The sequence below is a fragment of the Pan troglodytes genome, chromosome 23 (genome assembly GCF_028858775.2).
Source record: "Pan troglodytes isolate AG18354 chromosome 23, NHGRI_mPanTro3-v2.0_pri, whole genome shotgun sequence".
In the NCBI taxonomy this organism is placed as follows: domain Eukaryota; kingdom Metazoa; phylum Chordata; class Mammalia; order Primates; family Hominidae; genus Pan; species Pan troglodytes.
The window spans coordinates 42,632,656-42,655,699 of NC_086016.1; the positions used below are offsets into that span (position 1 = coordinate 42,632,656).

At 48.4% G+C, this 23,044-nt stretch overlaps 1 long non-coding RNA gene across 1 annotated transcript; it reads left to right on the top strand.

Annotated features, from left to right (window-relative positions):
• Nucleotides 1–15,295: 15,295 nt before the first annotated feature.
• LOC104003778 (uncharacterized) lies at nucleotides 15,296–17,453 on the top strand. The gene is made up of 3 exons (XR_001712719.3): nucleotides 15,296–15,590; nucleotides 15,749–15,992; nucleotides 17,302–17,453. It is a non-coding gene; the product is annotated as an uncharacterized LOC104003778 (long non-coding RNA).
• Nucleotides 17,454–23,044: the final 5,591 nt, after the last annotated feature.

The window sequence follows — 23,044 nt, forward strand, 5'->3', positions numbered from 1 at the left end:
CACCTGCCTGCCCCTCCCTATCTGCCGAGGCCGTGGAGCTCAGCAGCAGCGAAAGCGCTCTGGGCTTAGAAGAGGAAAAGGGCTGCGTGAGCCCAAGAGCTTGCATCGGAAGACTCCAGGAAGAGCATCTGCAAAAGAGAGGATTCCACGGGATGACCCCCGACAACTCTTGGAATTCTAAAATCCTATACCCTTGCCCGCACCCATTCGTGTAGTGAAGGGGCGCGCGTTAGGCGCAGAGGCCACACGCTCCGCAAGTGAACCCGGGCACCTCTCTGAACCTATTCCGGGCTGAGGGCGGGGAGCGGGTGGCTGCCCGATTTAAAAACATGTATATGTATATGTATGTGTATGTGTATGTGCATGTGCATATGCATATGTATATGTATATGTATTATGAGTGAAGTCCATGACTGCAACAGGGAGAAAGGAGAAAGGCAAAAGGGGAGAGAGCAACAAGGTAAGCCAGGCCCACTGTGATGACAGCCGCGGTCATGCAGGCCCTTCGTATCCGCCTTCCTCCCCAGCAATGGGAGAGAGCCCAGAAAAGGAGAAATAACCCCAACTCGATGGGGTGGAAAAGGGGGAGGCGCTTTCCGGAAGGCGTCCGGGATGGGGTCACCAGAGTCAGAGGAAGGAGTAACAGTAGATAGAAGAAGAAGGGGTCAGGGGCGTTCTTCTAGGTTTGGGGCGGACCCGCGTGAAGATGCAAAGACTGAAAAGGGGCCGCTCACTTTACATTCCAAGGTAAATTCTCACTATGACCCCCTTTTCCCCATCAAAGGCTTCTGGGACTGCCCATGGGTGAACTCAGAGGGAGGGTGGGAGAGGGTGCTGCTCTATCCAATGGCGGCAAAAGTCAAAGTGGCCTTGGGTATTCCCAATTACTCACTATAAATCAGCTTCCAATGCCGGTCGCAGAATCTTGGAGTTAGACGGGATCCTCGTGGGCTCTTAGTCACACACACCTTCCCCAAGGCAAAAATTCTTGCACAAAATACCTGATAAAATTATTTATTCGATAAATATTTTTTGAGTAAGAACACTGAGGGGGTAAGCTAGATGAGATACAGTCACTACCCTGGGGGTGCTTACACCAAACTGGAGGATGCTAAGGCACGTACTGCGGTGACTGCAATGCCAGGCCGGTATCCCAGGTGACTAAAACAGGATGCAGGCCGGGTGCGGTGGCTCACGCCTATAATCCCAGCACTTTGGGAGGTCGAGGCGGGCGGATCACGAGGTCAGGAGACCAAGACCATCTTGGCCAACACGGTGAAACCCCGTCTCTACTAAAAAACAGAAAAAATTAGCTGGGCGTGGTGGCGGGCGCCTGTAGTCCCAGCTACTCGGGAGGCTGAGGCAGGAGAATGGCGGAACCTGGGAGGCAGAGCTTGCAGTGAGCTGAGATCGCGCCACTGCACTCCAGCCTGGGCGACAGAGTGAGACTCCATCTCAAAACAAAAAACAAAAACAGGATGCAGTCCGGGCGCGGTGGCTCACGCCTGTAATCCCAGCGCTTTGGGAGGCCGAGGCCGAGGCGGGCGGATCACGAGGTCAGGAGATCAAGACCATCCTGGCTAACACGGTGAAACCCCGTCTCTACTAAAAACAGAAAAAATTAGCTGGGCGTGGTGGCGGGCGCCTGTCAAGTCCCAGCTACTCGGGAGGCTGAGGCAGGAAAATGGCATGAACCCGGGAGGCGGAGCTTGCAGTGAGCCGAGATCGCGCCACTGCACACCAGCCTGGGCGACAGAGCGAGACTCCGTATTTAAAAAAAAAAAAAAAAAAAAAAAAAAAAAAAGAGGATGCAGAAGTGCGCCTCGGAGGAGAAAGTACCCCCACTGGAATTATTGGGGTGGGGCAGATTTCCCCAAAACATGACCAGGGTGGGGCATTCCAGATAGTACCCACCCAGACACAGCCCTCCTTAAAAAGCCCAGGTAAGGAGGAGGCACAAGTGTATTTTATTAGTCACGGGAAAAGAGATCTGCCCATTCATGGCAGAGACTACAGGCAACCTCACCCTCTCACAAATATCTCTATACTTTTTCTGGACAACTTAAATTGTATTCATTTTATATACTATATATAGACACATATATATTTTGTGTATATATAAAGGGTTAGGCTGGATGTGGTGGCTCACACCTGTAATCCCAGAACTTTGGGTGGCTGAGACCGGAGGATCACTTGAGGTCAGGAGTTCAAGACCAGCCTGGCCAACATGGTGAAACCCCGTCTCTACTAAAAATACAAAAATGAACTGGGCGTGGTGATGCTCACCTGTAATCCCAGCTACTCGGGAGGCTGAGGCAGGAGAATTGCTTGAACCTGGGAGGCGGAGATTGCAGTGAGCCGAGATCCCACCACTGCACTCCAGCCTGGGTGACAGAGTAAGAGAGACTCTGTCTCAAAGAAAAAAAAAGCCAGGCGCGGTGGCTCACGCCTGTAATCCCAGCACTTTGGGAGGCCAAGGCGGGCAGATCACGAAGTCAGGAGATTGAGACCATCCTGGCTAACACGGTGAAACCCCGTCTCTACTATAAATACAAAAAATTAGCCGGGTGTGGTGGCGGGCGCCTGTAGTCCCAGCTACTCAGGAGGCTGAGGTGGGAAAATGGCGTGAACCCGGGAGGTGGAGCTTGCAGTAAGCCGAGATCGTGCCACTACACTCCAGGCTGGGCGACAGAGTGAGACTCCGTCTCAAAAAAAAAAAAAAGGGTTTATATATTTCTTATAGGTGGTCTGCCTCCCTCTAATCTCTGACCCCACTCCAGCCTGGGTAACAGAGTAAGACTCGAACTCTAAAAAAAAAAAGTAATAAAATTATCTCTGACCCTAGATCCTAATGTTATCCTCTAAAGCTTCACTGAACATTTCTAATCCCACTTCACCCTCTTTCCCACACCCTCGACCCATCTCCACAAAACAGTAGGGAATAAGTCCCTTTTTCTTGCCATCAGGCCTCAGTGACTTCATGTCCTAATGACTTCATGCGGACATCCTTCAGGATCTATTGGCGACATGTGTTATTTGTGTCCTTCCCTGTAAACATTCTCTTTCTTTTGGTAAGAGAACTCCACTTTCCTCTGGGGAACTGTCAGAGGCATTTGAACCAGAAGGACTCCATCTTAAATAGGGGCTGGGTAAAATAAGGCTGAGACCTACTGAGTTGCATTCCCAGGAGATTAGGCATTCTAAGTCACAGGATGAGATAGGTCAGCACAAGATACAAGGACCTTGCTAATAAAATATGTTATGGTAAAGAAGCCGGACAAAACCCACCAAAGCCAAGATGGTAAGAAAAGTGACCTCTGTGGCACATATACACCATGGAATACTATGCAGCCATAAAAAATGATGAGTTCATATCCTTTGTAGGGACATGGATGAAATTGGAAACCATCATTCTCAGTAAACTATCGCAAGAACAAAAAACCAAACACCGCATATTCTCACTCATAGGTGGGAATTGAACAATGAGATCACATGGACACAGGAAGGGGAATACCATACTCTGGGGACTGTGGTGGGGAGGGGGGAGGGGGGAGGGATAGCATTGGGAGATATACCTAATGCTAGATGACGAGTTAGTGGGTGCAGCGCACCAGCATGGCACATGTATACATATGTAACTAACCTGCACAATGTGCACATGTACCCTAAAACTTAAAGTATAATAAAAAATTAAAAAAAAAAAAAAAAAAGAAAAGTGACCTCTGGTCATCCTCACTGCTCATTATACACTAATTATAATGCATTAGCATGCTAAAAGGCACTCCCACCAGTGCCGTGACAGTTTACAGATACCATGGAAATGTCCAGAGGTTACCCTCTCTGGTCTAAAAAGGGGAGGAAACCTCAGTTCCAGTTCCAGGGATTGCCCACCCCTTTCCCAGAAAATTCATGAATAATCCATCCCTTGCTTAGCATATAATCGAGAAGTGACAATAAGTATAAGCAGCTGAGTGGCCCATGCCACTGCTCTGCCTATGGAGTGGCCATTCTTTTGTCTCTCTTTTTTTTTTTTTTTTTTCCTTTTTTTGACACGGAGTCTTGCCCAGTCACCCAGGCTGGAGTGCAGTGGCACAATCTCAATTCACTGCAACCTCTGCCTCCCAGGTTCAAGCGATTCTCCTCCCTCAGCCTCCAGAGTAGCTGAGACTACAGGTGCGTGCCACCACACCTGGCTAATTTTTGTATTTTTGGTAGAGAGGGGCTTTCACCATATTGGCCAGGCTGGTCTAAAACTCCTGGCCTCAAGTGATCTGCACCACAACTCGGCCTCCGAAAGTGCTGGGATTACGGGCCTGAGCCACTGCGCCTGGCCTCTTGTTTCCTTACTTCTCTAATAAACTTGCTCTCACTTAACTCTATGAATTTGCCTCAAATTCTTTCTTGCACGAGATCCAAGAACCCTCTCTTGAGGTCTAGATGGGGAGGCCTTGCTGGTAACAGAACCACTCTGCCCCACTGTCTATCCCTGTAGCTGCCTTGGGAATATGACTCACTACTCACCTTGGGGTTGGGGGGTGGGGGGGATCACATGGCCCAGTCCTAACCAATGAAAGCACTCCAACCCTTGCCTGCCATCATTTGTAGTGATTGATTTAGGGAAAGACATGTGATCAAGACAGTCCAGTTAGCGTGAGTCCTGGCATCTTGTTAGAACTACTGGGATGGGGCCGAGAGCAGTGGCACATGCCTGTAATCCCAGCAATTTGGGAGGCGGGGGGATCACCTGAGGTCAGGAGTTCAAGACCAGTCTGACCAACATGGTAAAACCCCGTCTCTACTAAATACAGCTGGCTGTTGTGGCTCGCGCCTGTAATCCCAGCTACTTGGGAGGCTAAGGCAGGAGAATCGCTTGAACCTGGGAGGCTGAGGCAGGAGAATCGCTTGAACCTGGGAGGCAGAGGCTGCAGTGAGCCAAGATCATGCCATTGCACTCCAGCCTGGGAAACAAAAGCAAAACTCCATCTTAAAAAAAACAACTATTAGGATGGAGTTTTCTCTACAGGAGGGTTGCTGAACTGTCTGGCTGTACACCTGGCATTAACAGTGAGGACCACAGGGAGAATAAAGCCAACACAAAACCAAACAATCACAGCTGAAATACGCATAACGGCCATGACGGATGATAGCTCTGTTTGAGAACCTAGATCCAGTTCTTTTCTGGCTATTTGATTTCATAGGTGTCTTGGGTCAGGGCCCTTAGAAACAGAGCCTGTAAGACAGAGCCAATGAACAGGATTTAGTGAGGGAGGAAAAACCTGTAAGGGAGGAAGATGAGCAAGACAGAGAAAGGAAGAGACTCGAGTAAGGCTCAGCCTGATCTTTCCTTGGCCTGATGCACACAGGAGAGCTCTGGGCAGAAACAACACCACAGTCACTCACCTTGAGGCATGGACAGCTTTTTGTCCCCTAGTCTATGTCAGTGGTTGTGGGCCCTAAGGAAGTTAAGGTCCCCAAGGCCACTCCCTTCAAATGAGGGCAATTCTCTGAAATTTTGCGCAGCTGGGAACCCTTGGCAGCCAACACTCACAGCAGCTGGGGCATGGGTGCACTTACCTGCTTAGGAGGCATCATTTGAGTCGTCAGCTGTGGGCTAACACATTCCTATTGTTGCAGCAAAAATGTAACTATGTAAAGTGCTCAGGTATGACCTGACTGCCAAACAGTACCGTGAGCCTGTGGCCTTCCTTGGTCTTACTCCCTACGTCTACTATTAAACTACACTTTTAGCACGTGTATGTGGAGACAGGGTCTTACTCTGTCACTCAGGCTAGAGTGCAGTGGTGTGATCATAGCTCACTGCAGCCTCCAACACCTGGGCTCAAGCGATCTTCCCACCTCAGCCTCCCAAGGAGCTTGGAAGTACAGATGCTCACCACCTTGCTCAACTAATTTTTTAATTTTTTTTTGTAGAGACAGGGCCTGGTTATGTTGCCCAAGCTGGTCCCAAACTCTTGGCTTCAAGTGATCCTTCCACCTCAGCCTCCCAAACACTGGGATTACAGGTGTGAGCCACCGTGCCTGGTTCATTTTATTTATTTTTTATTACTTTTTTTAAATTTTTATTTACTTATTTATGACAGAGTTTTGTTCTATTGCCCAGGCTGGAGTGCAGTGGTGCAATCTTGGCTCACTGCAACGTCTGCCTCCCGGGTCCAAGTGATTCTCCTGCCTCAGCCTCCTGAGTTGCTGGGACTACAGGCATGTACCACCACACCTGGCTAATTTTTTTGTATTTTTAGTAGATAGCAGGGTTTCACCATGTTGGCCAGGCTGGTCTTGAACTCCTGGCCTCCAGTGATCTGCCCGCCTTGGTCTCCCAAAGTGTTGGGATTACAGGTGTGAGCCACCGTGCCTGGCCTCATTTTATATTTGCATCGGCAGATCTAGTGGCTGCACTGACCCTTTGGCTCAACCTGACTTTATAATCAATCCTTTCCACCCCTTCCCTCTAGAGCTTTTCCCAAAAACTGATACTAAGCCAAATTCACTCTTGTATTTCTATAATTAATTCTTTTTTTTTGAGATGGAGTCTCGCTCTTGTCGCTCAGGCTGGAGTGCAGTGGCGGGATCTCGGCTCACTGCAACCTCCGCCTCCCGGATTCAAGCAATTCTCCTGCCTCTATAATTAATTCTTTAACACAAATGTAAAACTTTAAGCCTCACTCTGCTAATCATGAGCAGCCAGTTGTCCTTCTGTCCATTTCCATCCTTCTTTGCACCTTGCTGAAAACATGTGCTGATTTCATTCTGTCACCTATCCACTGGCCACCACTTCTGATTCTGCTGCTGCTGCTGAAAGGGGCAAATCCAATGACAGGAACCTTCAGCGAACCACTGAAGACTGATTTTCCTCCTTCCAACCTGTTAATTCATACTCTGAGAAAAGTTACTCCCCCATCCTTTCCCTCTCTATTTCTCTTCGTGGAGAATCTCTCCAAAAGTATTTTCCAGGACTTGATCAACTCCGTCTTCAGCACATCCTGTGCTTTCCTATTTCTTCTTAAGTCTTTGTTCTGATTAGTTTTTTTGTCTAGAATGTCCTCTTTTATCTTCATCTATTCAAATCCCAGCTGACATCCCACTTCCTCCAGGAAGCCCTCCCATATTCCTCCAACGTAGGTGGATCTTTTCTTTCTCTGACAATCTGTAGCTCCTATTGTAACAAGCAGAATGCTAAGCATTCCAAGTGCATTATCTTATTTCACATGAGGAAACTGAAGCTTAGAGAGGTTAAGTAACTTGCTCAATATCACACAGCTTAAAACTAGCAAAGCTAGGATATGGATATTAAAATTAAGATCCTGGGGCCAGGTGCAGTGGCTCACGCCTGTAATCCCAGCACTTTGGGAGGCTGAGGCAGGTGGATCACTTGAGTCCAGGAGTTTGAGACCAGCCTGGCCAACACGGTGAAATGCCATCTCTCCTAAAAATACAAAAATTAGCCAGGTGTGGTGGTGCATGCCTGTAATCCCAGCTACTTGGGAGGCTGAGGCAGGAAAATCGCTTGAACCTGGGAGATGGAGCCTGTTAGTGAGCTAAGATCGCACCACTGCACTCCAACCTGGGTGATGGAATAAGACTCTGTCTCAATAAATAAATAAATAAATAAATAAATAAATAAGATCCTGGGTGTAATTCAATAAACATTTGTTGGCTACATACAAGGAACTAGAGGAAATATAAAAAGGTGAAATAGATCAGCTTTGCCACAATCAAGAACAGGGTCCATGAAATGATGCTAACACGAACAATGCTGAAAGGATAGTAGAATGAGGTCTGGTCTAGGAAGGGAGTGTTCCTGTCTGGTGAAGAACCCACTGAGGCCACACATGAAAGAGCTTATGTTTGACAGGCAGTAATGAGGTGGGGCACTCCAACTTAGGAAACACTGTGAGTAATAACGTGGAGGAAGGAAAACAGAGGACATGTTTGAGCAAGGGAGTCACCTGGGTTGTTTGAGAGATAAGGTTTGAAAGTTTGCTGAGGCCCTGTTGTAAAAAGAACGCCATGGTAAAGGAGGCATTACGTTCTGGAAAACAGAATCCAGACTGTCTTAAGATTCACCTGGTAGTTTGTCAGTTGGAATGGAAGGAGAGTGAAGTGGGGCTGGAAAGATAAATTAAACCACTACTGTTATCCAGCCAGGAGGAAATAAAGACCCACAAGAGGGGAACAATCGGCATGGAGTTTTTTCCCCTCTACCCTGTAAACACTTTCCATATCTCTGTCCCTTAGACATTATAGCATCCTTGAGAAAGGGCAATAATTAAAAAAAATATATGCCCATAACCTTTAAACTGCTAACAATTTCTTCAAATGTAGTAAGCACTCAGCAAATATCTTTGGAAGTGAATTAAATGTATAAGTGAGGTGTTAAAATGCTAGGGCTCTGTGACCAAGCAAGGTGGCCCATACCTGTAATGCCAGCATTTTGGGAGGCCGAAGTGGGAGAATGGCTTGAACCCAGGAGTTCAAGACCAGCCTGAGCAACATAGCAAGACCCCATCTCTATTATATTAAAGTTTTTTTAAATACTGGGGCTCAATCGGGTGCGGTGGCTCACACTTGTAATCTCACCTCTTTGGGAGGCCGAGGTGGCATATCACTTGAGGCCAAGAGTTGGAGCCCAGCTTGGCCAACATGATGAAACCCTGTTTCTACTAAAAACACAAAAATTAGCCGAGCATGGTGGTGAGTGTCTGTAATTCCAGCTACTCAGGTGGATGAGGCAGGAGACTCACTTGAACCCTGGAGGCAGAGGTTGTTGCAGTGAGCTGAGATAGTGCCACTGCACTCCAGCCTGGGTGACAGAGTGAGACTCTGTCTAAAAAACAAACAAACAAACAAAAAAAGCTAGGGCTCTGTTTACATAGTTTTATTGGGTCATCCCTGGGATTGCAAACACCTACTGTATCACTTGATCACAAAACTGAGCTAGTTTTTATTCAGCACCTACTGTGTACATCATCATCTCATTGAATTCTTCCATGAACACTTCATAGAAGGTACCAGCCTTATGTCCATTTCACAGATGATGAAAACTGAGGGTCAAGCAGGTAGAGGGACCAACAGTCCAGTTTGCAGGAACTGAAGGGTCAAGATGCAGGACTTTTACTGACCAGGGGAAACTAGGAAGCTTGAACTCCCTACCCAGAGACTTTGCTTTGCATCACACATGCCAAGGTTTAAACACAAGTTTGATTAACTCAAACCCCCATGGGATTTTATTCTGGCTTTCTGATCATTGCAGCCAATATAAATGTCTTATTTGGGAACTTTTAGGATACAATCCAAACATAACCTCGAATCTGGCTCATGTAGTCGAGGCCTACTTGAGACTGAAGTACTTGACAGGCAGAGAATCTCAAAATGGATGGGTTTTCTTCAGCAAGAAAAGGAATCCAGGCTGGGGAATATCATTCCTGGAGGACGTCCTTAGGAACGGTTCGATTATCAGTTGTTCTTTGACGCCCCCTGGTGGTTGAGATCTGTAACCCCGTTTTTGCCCCCTGGAGTAGAGAAGGGGCCGCGCTGGTAAACAACCAAGAGGTGGAACTGAACTGAAAGTTCTTATTGCTTGTGGAACAAAAAGATTTTGTTTTAAAAACAAAAACTTGGCCGGGCGCGGTGGCTCACGCCTGTAATCCCAGAACTTTGGGAGGCCGAGGCGGGCGGATCACGAGGTCAGGAGATCGAGACCATCCTGGCTAACATGCTGAAACCCCGTCTCTACTAAAAATACAAAAAATTAGCTGGGCGTGGTGTTGTGCGCCTGTAGTTCCAGCTACTCGGGAGGCTGAGGCAGGAGAATGGCGTGAACCCAGGACGCGGAGCTTGCAGTGAGCCGAGATCACGCCACTGCACTCGAGCACTCCAGCCTGAACGACAGAGCTCGACTCTGTCTCAAAAAAAATAACAACAACAACAAAAAAAAAACTTGCAAAGTTTTTTTTTTCTTAAATAAAAGCTTGCCATGATGTTATAGCCTAGGGTGAGGAGAATCAGACACAAAATTTAAGTGGATGCCAAAAACTTAGCAATTAAGAAAAATAATACAATATTTCAAAAAATCAAAATTAGGCCAGGCGCGGTGGCTCAAGCCTGTAATCCCAGCCTGGCCAACATGGTGAAACCCTGTCTCTACTAAAAATACAAAAATTAGATGGGTGTGGTGGCAGGCGCCTGTAATCCTAGCTACTCTGGAGGCTGAGGCATGAGAATCACTTGAACCCGGGAGGCGGAGGTTGCAGTGAGCCCAGATCACGCCACTTGCACTCCAGCCTGGGCAATAGAGCGAAACTTAGTCTCAAAAAAAAAAAAAAAAAAAAACAAATGTAGGCCGGTGGCCATCTAGCTGTCAGAAGGCAAGAACAGATTTGAAAATAAGGCCCAGGCCAGGCGCGGTGGCTCACATCTGTAATCCCAGCACTTTGAGAGGCCGAGGCCGGCGGATAACCTGAGGTCAGGAGTTCCAGACCAGACTGGCCAACATGGTGAAACCCTGTCTCTACTAAAAATACAAAAATTAGCCAGGCATGGTGGCAGGCACCTGTAATCCCAGCTACTTGGGAGGCTGAGGCTGGAGAATTGCTTGAACCTGGGAGGCAGAGGTTGCAGTGGGCCGAGATCGTGCCAAGAGTGAAACTCCCTCTCAAAAAAAAAAAAAAAAGAAAGAAAAGAAAAGAAGGCCAAGTCTACAGCCATATCACCCTGAACACACCGGATCTCATCTGAAAATGAAACCAAATAATAACAAGGAGCAATGAAGGGTATAGAAGAGACAGGGGAAGAGTCCCCATGATATGATTCAAACCCCTGGATGGAGCAGCGCCTGAAGTCCTCAGCATATGGGGCAAATCACAAAGTTGAGTGGGGAGGTGATAAAGACTCCAGCAATTATGTGGAACTCTGCACTTTGAGTTGGTGGAACAAGTTATACTGATTTCTCTCCTTACCAAAATGCTACCTGATTAGAACAGCGTTCTGAAGTCATTCTTTTTTTTTGGAGATGGAGTCACCAAGGCTGGGGTGCAGTGGTGCGATCTTGGCTCACCACAACCTCCGCCTCCTGAGTTCAAGCGATTCTCCTGCCTCAGCCTCCCGAGTAGCTGGGATTACAGGCATGCACCACCATGCTTGGCTAATTTTTGGATTTTTAGTAGAGACGGGGTTTCACCATGTTGATCCACCCGCCTCGGCCTTCCAAAGTGCTGGGATTACAGGTGTGAGCCACCGCGCCCGGCTGTGAAGTCATTTTTTTACATGTCTGTTTGTGCTGCCTTCCTACCTACTCATTCTGAAGTGATTATTTTTTCTTGCCTGGATGGACAAGGAGACTCAATACCCCAGTGCACCTGAGTTTTGGAAAACTAGAGTGTGGAAAAAGCAGCAGCAGCTGCAGCAAAAACACTGATGAGAGTCAAACTGAATGATTATATTACACTAATGGTACCAGCTCCTGACAGGTGAATAAAATGTGCCTCATGATAGCAGTCATACAACAAATACCTTACAAGAAACTTACAGAGAAGAGGGGCAGAGCAACTCAGTGGAAAAGCAGGTGTGGTTTCAAAGCCTGGCTCTGCCCCGAGCCATGTGACCTTAGGAAATAGACTGTGTCCCTGAGTTTCAATCTCGTCACCTGTAAATTAGGAGTAACCATACAGATCGCAAGTCAACACCTGCCCTTGCACCGCTGCGGGGCTCAGCGGTCTCTGACATGCAGTGAAAAAGTGGAAGTTCTAGCTGGGCGCAGTGGCTGATGTCTGTAATCCCAGCACTCTGGGTGGCTGAGGTGGGCAGATCATGAGGTGAGGAGTTCGAGACCAGCCTGGCCAACATGGTGAAACTTCGTCTCTACTAAAAATACAAAAATTAGCCAGGCATGGTGGTGTGTGCCTGTAATCCTAGCTACTCTGGAGGCTGAGGCAGGAGAATCGCTTGAACCCTGGGAGGCGAAGGTTGCAATGAGCCGAGATCGCGCCATTGCACTCTAGCCTGGGCGACAGAGCAAGACCCTGTCTCAAAAAAAAAAAAAAGAAAAGAAAAGTAGAAGTTCCTTTCCCGTCTATCCTGGGTCTTCACTGTCTACGTGCGTCCCCTCACTCCCAGCTGCTTGGGACCACGCTGTGCTTTGGTGTGGGTCAGTACCTGGACCCCTGGCCTGTCCCCTCAAGGTGTGCTTCTTCCTTCCCACAACACCAGGCCAGAGGTACTTGCTTTCCTTTCTCATCTTGGGTCTCTATTTTCCCACACCGTGGTGTGTCCCACACTTTACGGAGTGTTGGGGTGAATACAGAGAATGACAACAGAGAACTTATAGCTGTGGCCTAAACCTCATTGTAATGAGATGGAGAAAATTGTGTTCACTGGAACTCCCTTCAGAGGAAGCATTGTTTATTTATTCAGAAAAAAAAAAAATTATTTGGCCCAGTGCAGTGGCTCATACCTGTAATCCTAGCACTTTGGGAGCCCAAGGCAGGAGGATCTCTTGAACCCAGGAGTTTGAGACCAGCCTGGGAAACATAGCAAGACACGATCTCTACAAAAAATTTAAAAATTAGCCGAGCACGGTGGCACGCACCTGTGGTCCTAGGTACTTGGGTAGCTGAGGTGGGAGGATCGCCTGAGCCTGGGAAGCAGAGGCTGCAGTGAGCTGAGACTGCTCCATTGCACTCCAGCCTGGATGACAGAGTGAGACCATGTCTCAAAAAAAAAAAAAAAAAAAAAATCCTTGATAAACCCACTTTGGAGAGGAGTTGAGCCCCCCTCCCCCCCAATTATTTAATAATAAATAAATAAATAAATAAATAAATAAAATACCTAGAGGAGGAAAAACTACAACCCAAGGCACGACCTACTGGCACTACTCAAACAGTAGACATAAAGATTTGTGGGGAGCAGGGGATCTCTCTTTAGGCCCAAGCTAGTGAACTGAAACAGTGTGACAGCAAATATCATTGAAGGCCAGGCCATTGTAACCACTTGATTCTACCTCCGCTCAGCCAGTCTAGGCCAGAGTGCTTAGGAGCAGAGCAGGGATGTACAGATGTCCCCAGTTCTCCACTCCTCTTGACCAGTAGGAACCCAGTATGGATGAGATGTAATGATTAGGTCCATAATGTTCAAACTCAGCTTGTGACTTTGAGCAAGTGATTTTTTTTTTTTTTTTTTTTTGGAGGCAGAGTCTCACTTCTCACTCTGTTGCCCAGGCTGGAGTGCAGTGGTGCCATCTCTGATCGCTGGAACCTCTGCTTCCAGGGTTCAAGCAAGTCTCATGCTTCAGCCTCCTGAGTAGCTGGGATTACAGGTGTGTGCCACCATGCCTTGCTAATTTTTGTATTTTTAGAGACGGCATTTCACCATGTTGGCCAGGATGGTCTCGATCTCCTGACCTCGTGATCTGCCTGCCTCAGCCTCCCAAAGTGCTGGGATTACAGGCATGAGCCACTGCGCCTGGCGCAGGTGACTTTAAGGGCACTTTTGCAAAATGCGAGTGATAATGCATTCCGATGGTTATAGATTAAAGTTAAGTAATTTAGCTGAGCTCAAACAGGCAGTAAATGGTAGAGCTGTGATTGGAACACAGACCATCCAGTGCCATAGTCCAGCCTCTTAGCTACAATGCCCTGCTTAGTTGTGGCTGATCAGCTCTCTGTGGGTCCAGCAAGGGCTGTCACCCAGGCTGGAGTGCAGTGGTGCAATCTCGGCTCACTGCAAGCTCTGCTTCCCGGGTTCACACCATTCTTCCGCCCCAGCCTCCCAAGTAGCTGGGACTACAGGCGCCCGCCGCCACCACGCCTGGCCAATTTTTTGTATTTTTAGTAGAGACGGGGTTTCACCGTGTTAGCCAGGATGGTCTCGATCTCCTGACCTCGTGATCCGCCCGCCTCGGCCTCCCAAAGTGCTGGGATTACAAGCGTGAGCCACCGCGCCCGGCCGACAGTGCAGTGTCTTAACGGTAGCTCTGCACAAAGTCACAAATTAGTCACAGTAACTTGTTACTTTGTATTCCTCTCACCTGTTCTGTGAGATTCCACAATTTCTCCTGCCTTCAGTTGCATTGCTTGGTGTATGATACATAGTCAATCTTTTTATCCATATCTCAGGAGCAAAATGTAACACAAATTCTACTTGAGGGTATCTTCCTGTATTCGGTTTTACAAAGCACTTGCATGTTGCCTTGTCAGGAAAGAGCAGTTGTTTCTCCAAAGAGAAAAGTTGTTTCACTAATATTAAGCTCATTCCCTATAGCTCAGTATCCTTGCCTTTCTCTCTACATAATCACTTTTTATCCAAATGCTGAGTCACTATATAATTTTTTGAAGACATTTTAAATAGCACTCAATTCAGTACACGCAGCACCAACACTGCACCTAACTCAGCTGAAGTTAAGACAATATGAACAGCTATGTTTAATTTATCAAATTTGCAAGCAATGATGATTCCATTAAAATGAAAAAAAATCATGTTTTAGGATTAGTTAAATGTGGTAGCAAATGCTGGTACTGATTAGAATTCTTACAACTGCAAGTGACTGGAAACAGACTAACTTAAGCAAAAGGACTGCATTAAGCCAGGAAATTCCAAAAGTCCCTGTATTATAACAGCTTCAGGTATGGCTGGATTCAGGACTCCAGAATATAACCAGGACTCAGTTTCCTGCCATTTCTCTTTCTTTTCCGCAGGGTTGGTGTCAGTGGCAGGTTTCACATGCTGGCAAGCTGGAGCCAGCAGCTCCAGCTCCAGCTCTTGCACCTCTGGAGTTTTGAGTCCAGTGAAAAAAAACGATGAGAGGCTTTGTCCCAGGCATTTTAGCCTGAGTCTCAATGCCTCTCATTGGCTCCAACAGATCACATGCCCAGCCCTGAGCCAATCAACATGGCCACATCCGGGTCAGTTACTACTGCCTCCGCCCCATGCTGTGGAGCCCGGCTGGAAGCCCGGGGGTTGTTGGGTCTTCACCCGGGAAATGGGGAGAGAGACTGCGGGGCAGCTGGCACCACATACGTGCCTTACAGGTGGGGTGTGGGGACTTAGGAGGGCTTAGCACCCAGAGTATTAGCCCAGGGCCTGGCCCCTGGTGGCTTCTCCCGGCCGCTGGCTGCTTGGCAGGGCTGGAGGGGAGGAGACCCACAGTTTCGGGCTTGAGTCACCTCCCTCCTGGCCAGGCTTCGGCGGCACTGACTCAGCGCCTGCGTGAGCTGGATGCTGCCGGGAAAGCTAATCAGCCTCTGAGGCGAGTCATGCCTCCTGTGACGTGGGCTTGTGCTGTGAGTGGGCGGGAATGAATGAAGAAGCGTGGGCTCACCATGGTTCCTAGAGTGTTGATGAAGTGACGGGAGAGGGAGGCGGAAGTCAAGAGCAGCCCTTGGAAAAGGCTGCCCGCCCAGGCTGTGATGCTGTCTGCGGGCCCGTGCAGCCTGGTCCCGGGGTGGGCTCTCTGCACGCGGGCCCGTGCAGCCTGTTCCCGGGATGGGCACACAGCTGCCACCTCCCCACACCCCAGCACCGGGGAGCGCCCCAGGGCTCCGCTGTGGCCTGCCCTGCGGCTGGCAGGCCATCTTCCGGTTCGTCCCTGTGTTTCAAACCTAAGTTCCATGAGGCAGGACGGGGTTGGTGGGGTCGGGCAGGAGGGCCGGGGATTGGAAGGTTGGCCAGCTCTACCTCCTGCCCTTCCCACCGCACCCCAAACTTAGCCTTGACAAACGGATCTCTGCCCTTCTAGGGGAGAGGAGAGGAGAAGAAATGGTGGTAGAGAAAGAAAGGCAAGGGGAGCTGTGCAGAACCACCCGGAAGCTGGAGAGTTCAACGCGGAGAACCTGCTCTGTGCCAGGCCCCCACCTGGGAGGTGTGGGCAACCTTCCTGCCTTCCGGGTGCTCAGAGTCTAGTCTGGAGACAATAAGAAAAATGGTTAATCACCATGGAATGTGCTAGCGCCTTAGCCCGAAGCAGGGGTCTGGTTGTTGAGGTTTGTTGAAGGAAAATGCCTGTAAGGGCTGGGTGCGGTGGCTCACGCCTGTAATCCCAGCACTTTGGGAGACCAAGGTGGGCGGATCACCTGAGGTCAGGAGTTCGAGATCAGCTTGGTCAACATGGTGAAACCCTGTCTCTTCTAAAAATGCAAAAATTAGCCAGGCGTGGCGGTAGGTGCCTGTAATCCCAGCTACTCGGGAGGCTGAGGGAGGAGAAGCACTTGAACCCGGGAGGCAGAGGTTGCAATGAGCCGAGATCGGCCACTGCACTCCAGCCTGGGTGACAAGAGCAAAACTCCCCCTCAAAAAAAGAAAAGAGGGGGAGGGCAGGGGAGAAGGGGGAAGGGGGAAGGAAAGCAGGTATTGAAGGAGAAATTGCTGAGCCGGGTCTCAGGTCTAGCCTTGGCCTGGGTTAGAGGAGTGGGCTCCAAGCAGAGTGGCCCCCTTAGAGGCAAAGGGAATGGCCTTGTCTGCCTCCTTTCAGGCTTTGGATGGGGCTGATAGGTGAGGTGGTGGGTGCTTGTCAGCCAAGGGCCCCTCCACATAAGGGGACAGGTGGGGGGCAGCTGCGAGTCTGTAGACCCAAGACTTGCAGCAGCTGGAGGACTGGTGAGCAGCCTGGTAAAGCGACCTGGGGAGGCACCAGCAGCATCTGCTGCAGTATGGCCGCACTAGCTGTTTGATGGAGGACAGGGTAGGGAGCAGAGAGTAGGGAGCCGAGGGCAGGGAGCTTCCAGAAGGTCATTCTGCTGCATTGTGAAGAACAGCTGAGGAGGCGGCCAAGAGAAGAAAGGTCCGAGGGGGGCCGGGCGCAGTGGCTCACGCCTGTAATCCCAGCACTTTGGGAGGCCGAGGCGGGTGGATCATGAGGTCAGGAGTTTGAGACCAGCCTGGACAACATGGTGAAACCCCGTCTCTCCTAAAAATATAAAAATTAGCTGGGGCATGGTGGTGTGTGCCTGTAGTCCCAGCTACTCGGGAGGCTGAGGCAGGAGAATCGCTTGAACCCAGGAGGCGGAGGTTGCAGTGAGCCGAGATTGTACCACTGCACTCCAGCCTGCACGACAGCATGAGACTCTGTCTTAAAAAAAAAAAAAAAAAAAATGGCCCGAGGGGTCGACATGTGCAGAAGTTACAGGAGCACACAGCCCTTTCTGGAAACCCTAAGATGTTTAAGGGTAACACGGGGTATGGGGGGAAGCAGGAGGTGGTGGTGAGAGAAGAGGCCTGACCCTGAAGGGTCACGTGTGCTCAACAAAAACAGGAGTTCTAAAAGAACTGGATTTTCCTTTCACCCCACCTCAGATTTTTCTGCAAACAATTGTGCGTGAAATCCGGACCCAGATGCTGCAGAACTGAAGTGGGAAGGGACTGACCACCAGTGGGCAAAAGGCCGAAGAGGGTAGGCCAGAGAGGGGCTGTCTCTAAGGGCTAAAAATACAAGGGTTGAGACCAACTGAAGTGTGGCGATTTCCTTGACGTTGGCATTTTGGTTTTGTTTTCCTTTTTTTAAGATAAGAGTTATATAGTAACTCAGAGCTCAGTAACATCAGCATTTTGGAAGTAGGATAGGAAGAAAGTCTCATCACAAGGGAGCCCTGTGGAGAGGAATGAGCACAGAATTTGGAGTCAGAAGAGTGGAAGGCCTGGGCTTGGGGCCTGGCTGCACCGTGCCAGCTGGATGGTTCTGGGAAAGCTGCCCAACTCTCTGCTCCGCAGTCCCCACATCTGTCACTAGGGATCATATCTGCCTCACAGGATCAGCTGAGATAAGGCACGTGTGTAAAAGGCTGTACAAATGTTAGTTACTATAAGGTTGTCTCAAAAAAAATAAAACCCACGGCAAGGAGTATCCCAAGGCAGGCTCATTTTACTACAATTACCATTTGGCACCGAGCAGATCAGGGGACTTACTGCATGACACAGCAAGTCAGTGGAAGAGCCAAGGAGTGCACTCATCCAAGTTACTGATTCCGATGTCAGCAAAACCTGCTGAAACCCATCTTCACACTGCAGTTCAGAGGGTGTCCCCAGGAAGCACCTCTCTGCAAAGCATGTTCAAGGTAGTTCCCAGTGGCCTGCCAAATGGTCAGCAGCAAGGTGTAACTGGATGTCGCTTCCAGGAAGCAGAGTGAAAAGAGACAAGGAGTAGGAAACTAATGTCCAGAGTCGGCCATTTGCCCCAAGGACCGGAGTGGAGACTGCATTTCTAAGTGCTTCCTCTGTCCACAGCCCTCCTCCCCCATACCTTTTAAAAACAGATTTGCTGGCTGGGTACAGTGGCTCATGCCTGTAATCCCAGCACTTTGGGAGGCTGAGGCAGGTGAATTGCCTGAGCTCAGGAGTTCCAGACCAACCTGGACAAAACCCTATCTCTACCAAAAAATACAAAAAGTTAGCCGGGCCTTGTGGTGCATACCTGTGGTTCCAGCCACTGGGAAGGCTGAAGTGGGAGGATCACTTGAGCCTGGGAGGTGGAGGTTGGAGTGAGCTGAGATTGCGCCACTGCACTCCAACCTGAGTGACAGAGTGAGACCCCATCTCACAAAAACAAAACACAGATTTGTTGGCTGGGCATAGTGGCACATGCCTGTAATCCCAGCACTTTGGGAGGCCGAAGCGGAAGGATCACTGGAGTCCGGGAGTTTGAAACCAGCCCAAGCTGTGCAGCCCAGGCAACACAGCAAGACTTTGTGTTTCTTTTACAAAAAAAAAAAATTAGCCGGGTTTGGTAGTGTACACCTGTAGTCCTAGCTACTCTGGAGGCTGGGGTGGGTGGATCTCTTGCTCCCAAGAGTTCAAGGCTGCAGTGAGCTGATTATACCACTGTACTGTGGCCTGGGAAACAGAGTGAGACCCTGTCTCAAAAAAAAAAAAAAAAAAAAAAAAACACCCAAAAGACAAAACACCACATTTGTTGAAATATAATTCACATACAATAAAAATACATCATTTTAAAATGGACAATTCATGGTGATGTGCACCCGTAGTCCCAGCTACTTGGAAGGCTGAGATGAGAGGATCACTGTGAGTCAATGAAACCTCTTTCCTTTATAAATTACCCAGTCTCAGGTATTTCTTCATAACAGAATGAGAATGGACTGATACATCCTCCCACCTCGTCCTCCCAAAGTGTTGGGATTACAGGCGTGAGCCACCGCACCCAGCTGTTTACACTCTCTTGATGGTGTCCTTTAAAGCACACAAGTTGGTAGGAAGCAGTAGCTCATGCCTATAATCCCAGCACTTTGGGAGGCCCAGGTGGGAGGATTGCTTGAGGCCAGATTGGGCAACATAGCAAGACCTCCATCTCTACAAAATTTTAAAAATTAGCTGGGTGTGGTGGTGCATGCCTGTAGTCCCAGGTACTCAGGAAGTCAAGGCTGAAGGATCACTGCAGCCTTGAGTCCGGGAGGTTGAAACTGCAGTGACTTGTGATCGCACCACTGCACCCCAGTCTGACCAAAAGAATGAGACCCTGTCTCAGAAAAAAAAAAAAAAAGGAAAAAAGGGGGAAAAAACCCACAAAATTTTAAAATCATTATTAAGTCTAATTTATCTATTATTTTTTCTACTGTTGCTTGTGCTTTTGGTGTCAATCTAAGAAGTCTTTGCCTTACCCAAGGTTTACTGCTGCATTTTCTTCTAAGAGTTTTATAGTTTTCGTTCTTACAATTAGGTCTGTGATCCATTTTGAGATATTTTTATTTATTTACTTTTTTTGAGATGGAGTTTTGCTCTTGTTGCCTAGGCTGGAGTGCAATGGCATGATCTCAGCTCACTGCAACTTCTGCCTCCCGGGTTCAAGTGATTCTCCTGTCTCAGCCTCCCAAGTAGCCTGGAATTACAGGCGCATGCCACCACGCCTGGCTAATTTTGCATTTTTAGTAGAGATGGAATTTCACCATGTTGGCCAGACTGGTCTCAAACTCCTGACCTCACATGATCCGCCCGCCTTGGCCTCCCAAAGTGCTGGGATTACAAGTATGAGCCACCATGTCTGGCCAAGTTAATGTTTGTATATCGGGTGAGACAGGCATCCAACTGCATTTTTTTTTTTATTTTTGAGATGGAGTTTCACTCTTGTTGCCCAGGCTGGAGTGCAATGGCACGATCTTGGCTCACCGCAACCTCTGCCTCCTGGTTTCAAGCAATTCTCGTGCCTCAGCCTCCCGAGTAGCTGGGATTACAGGCATGTACCACCACGCCCAGCTAATTTTGTAATTTTAGTAGAGACGGGCTTTCACCATGTTGGTCAGGCTGGTCTCGAACTCCCGACCTCAGGTGATCCACCTGCCTCAGCCTCCCAAAGTGCTGGGATTATAAGCGTGAGCCACAGTGTCAGGCTGCATTTTTTTTTTTTTAAATTGCATGTGGATATCTGGCTCTTCCATATTATTCATTCCCCCAATGAATTGTCTTGGCATCTTTGTAAAAAAAAAAAAAAAAAAAATCACACAGCTCCTTTTTAAAGAAAGTAGACCAGGCTGGGTACAATGGCTCATGCCTGTCTCTACTATACAAAAAATAGCCGGGTGTGGTGTCGGGTGCCTGCAATCCCAGCTACTTGGGAGGCTGAGGCAGGAGAATTGAACCCAGGAGGCGGAGGTTGTAGTGAGCAGAGATCATGCGATTGCACTCTAGCCTGGGCAACGACAGTGAAACTCCGTCTCATAAATAAATTAAAAATAAGTAAATAAATAAAGTAGACCATAAGCAGCTTGTGCAGCTCTTACAATTTCCGGCAAGTGAAACCAAGCCTCGGACACAGGCACTTCAGACCAGTGCCTATAGCCTGAGGTGACCACTGGTGCTTAATGTGGATTCCTAATACTTGATGGAGGCAAAAAAAAAAAAAAAAAAAAGTCCAGTTCTGTCTCAGACATCACAGAAGCGTGGTGCCCACAGGGAAAGCGGATGACCTAGCTTGATCTGGTTCTCCCCACCTGCTACAGAAACCCTTAGCACCTCACTGGATCTGCAAGGCCTTTAGAATCAAGTAGCAGCGCCTTCTCTTCCTCAGGGCTCCACTCAAAGCTGGTAGTTTGTTTTTATTTTATTTTATTTTTTTTGAGACGGAGTCTCACTCTGTTGCCCAGGCTGGAGTGCAGTGGCGTGATCTTGGCTCCCTGCATCATGCTCTGCCTCCTGGGTTCACACCATTCTCCTGCCTCAGCCTCCCGAGTAGCTGGGACTACAGGCGCCTGCCACAATGCCCGGCTAATTTTTTGTATTTTTAGTAGAGACAGGGTTTCACCGTGTTAGACAGGATGGTGTCGATCTCCTGACCTCATGATCCGCCCGCCTTGGCCTCCCAAAGTGCTGGGATTATAGACGTGAGCCACCGCGCCCGGCCAAAGCTGGTAGCTTTTAGGTCATCTAGTAAATGGGTTGGAACAGCAAATAGTATATAATGACTCCCAAATCCAAAGACTCTCATGAAATATCACTTCTCTCTCTCTCTCTTTTTAATTGTTAAGGAATGGGATCTTGCTATATGCCCAGGCTGGAGTGTAGTGTGATTCACAGGCGTGATCATAGCACACTGAGGCCTCGAATTCCTGGGCTGGTGCCCAGGTGTGTGCCACTGCACCTGGCTAATCACACCTCTTTTGTGGTAGTGGGTGTAACGTAAGGTAAACTGTTCTTTACTTTTTTTTTTTTTTTTGGAGACAGAGTCTTGCTCTGTCATCCAAGCTGGAGTGGCAGTGGCATGATCATGGCTCACTGCAGCCTCAACCTCCCAAGCTCAAACAGTCCTCCTCACCTCAGCCCTCTGAGTAACTGGGACCATAGGCATGCACCACCATATGCCCGGCTAATTTTTTATTTTTCGTAGAGACGAGGTCTTACTATGTTGCCCACGCTGGTCTTGAACTGCCAGGCTCAAGTGATCCTCTCAACTCGGCCTCCCAAAGATTTGGAATTACAGGCGTGAGCCACCACACCCCGCCTGTTCTTTACTTTGTAGGATAAATCAGGACGTCTTCAGAACACTGGACCCCAAAACCTTTACTGAGAAATTGGGCCTTTGTGTTTTCATGACATTTCTGTCACATTTAGGATACCTACACTTTTCTGCTTCCCAGGCCCTAGGAGCATAATGTTGTCAGTAGAGTGGAATAGCATTGTGTTTTGTGTAATGAGGATGTGCTAAAGTCTGAGGTTTGGAGAACTGGCAGAAGAGTTAATGGAGTCCCGAGGCAAGATGGTAAAGGTGTATTGATGACTCTGATGCATGAAAGCAGGGTGTCTGACCTCTTCTTCTTGAAATAGAGAAATAGCATTTGTCAGCTCAGTAACTGCATACCAGGTGTGGGAGACTGTGTTTATTTTCTCCAGCAATGAGAACATATCTGAAACAGCAGCTGCAGTTGGCGTTGTCACATAATTAAGTTTATGGTAATTCACTGTCATTCTCTCAGAGACCCATCTGCCATCTTCACTGGCCAAACTGAAGAATGAAGGGGAAATTGATAAAATCACCACCCCAGAATTTTTCAAGGCCGTGATGGTATTATTAATCGCTTCAGTTGCCCAGGAGTTTCAGCGTTGCTTTTGGTTTATGTGTTAGGCTGTTTTTGTGTTGCTGTTAAGGAATAACTGAGACTGGGTAATTTATAAAGAAAAGAGGTTTAATTGGCTCATGGTTCTGCAGGCTGTAGAGGAAGTATGTTGCTGATATCTGCTTGGTTTCTGCTGAGGCCTCAGAAAGCTTGCAATCATGGCAGAAGGTAAAGGGGGAGCAGGCACGTCACATGGCAAGAGTGGGAGCAAGAGAGAGGGAGGAGGTCCCAGACTTTTTTTTTTTTTTTTTTTTGGAGACAGAGTCACACTCTGTCGCTCAGGCTGGAGTGCAGTGGCGCGATCTCGACTCACTGCAACCTCCGCCTCTGGGGTTCAAGTGATTCTCCTGCCTTAGCCTCCCGAGTAGCTGGGACTATAGGTGTGTGCCATCACACCCAGCTGATTTTTTGTATTTATTTATTTATTTATTTATTTATTTATTTATTTATGAGATGGAGTCTTGCACGGTCACCCAGGCTGG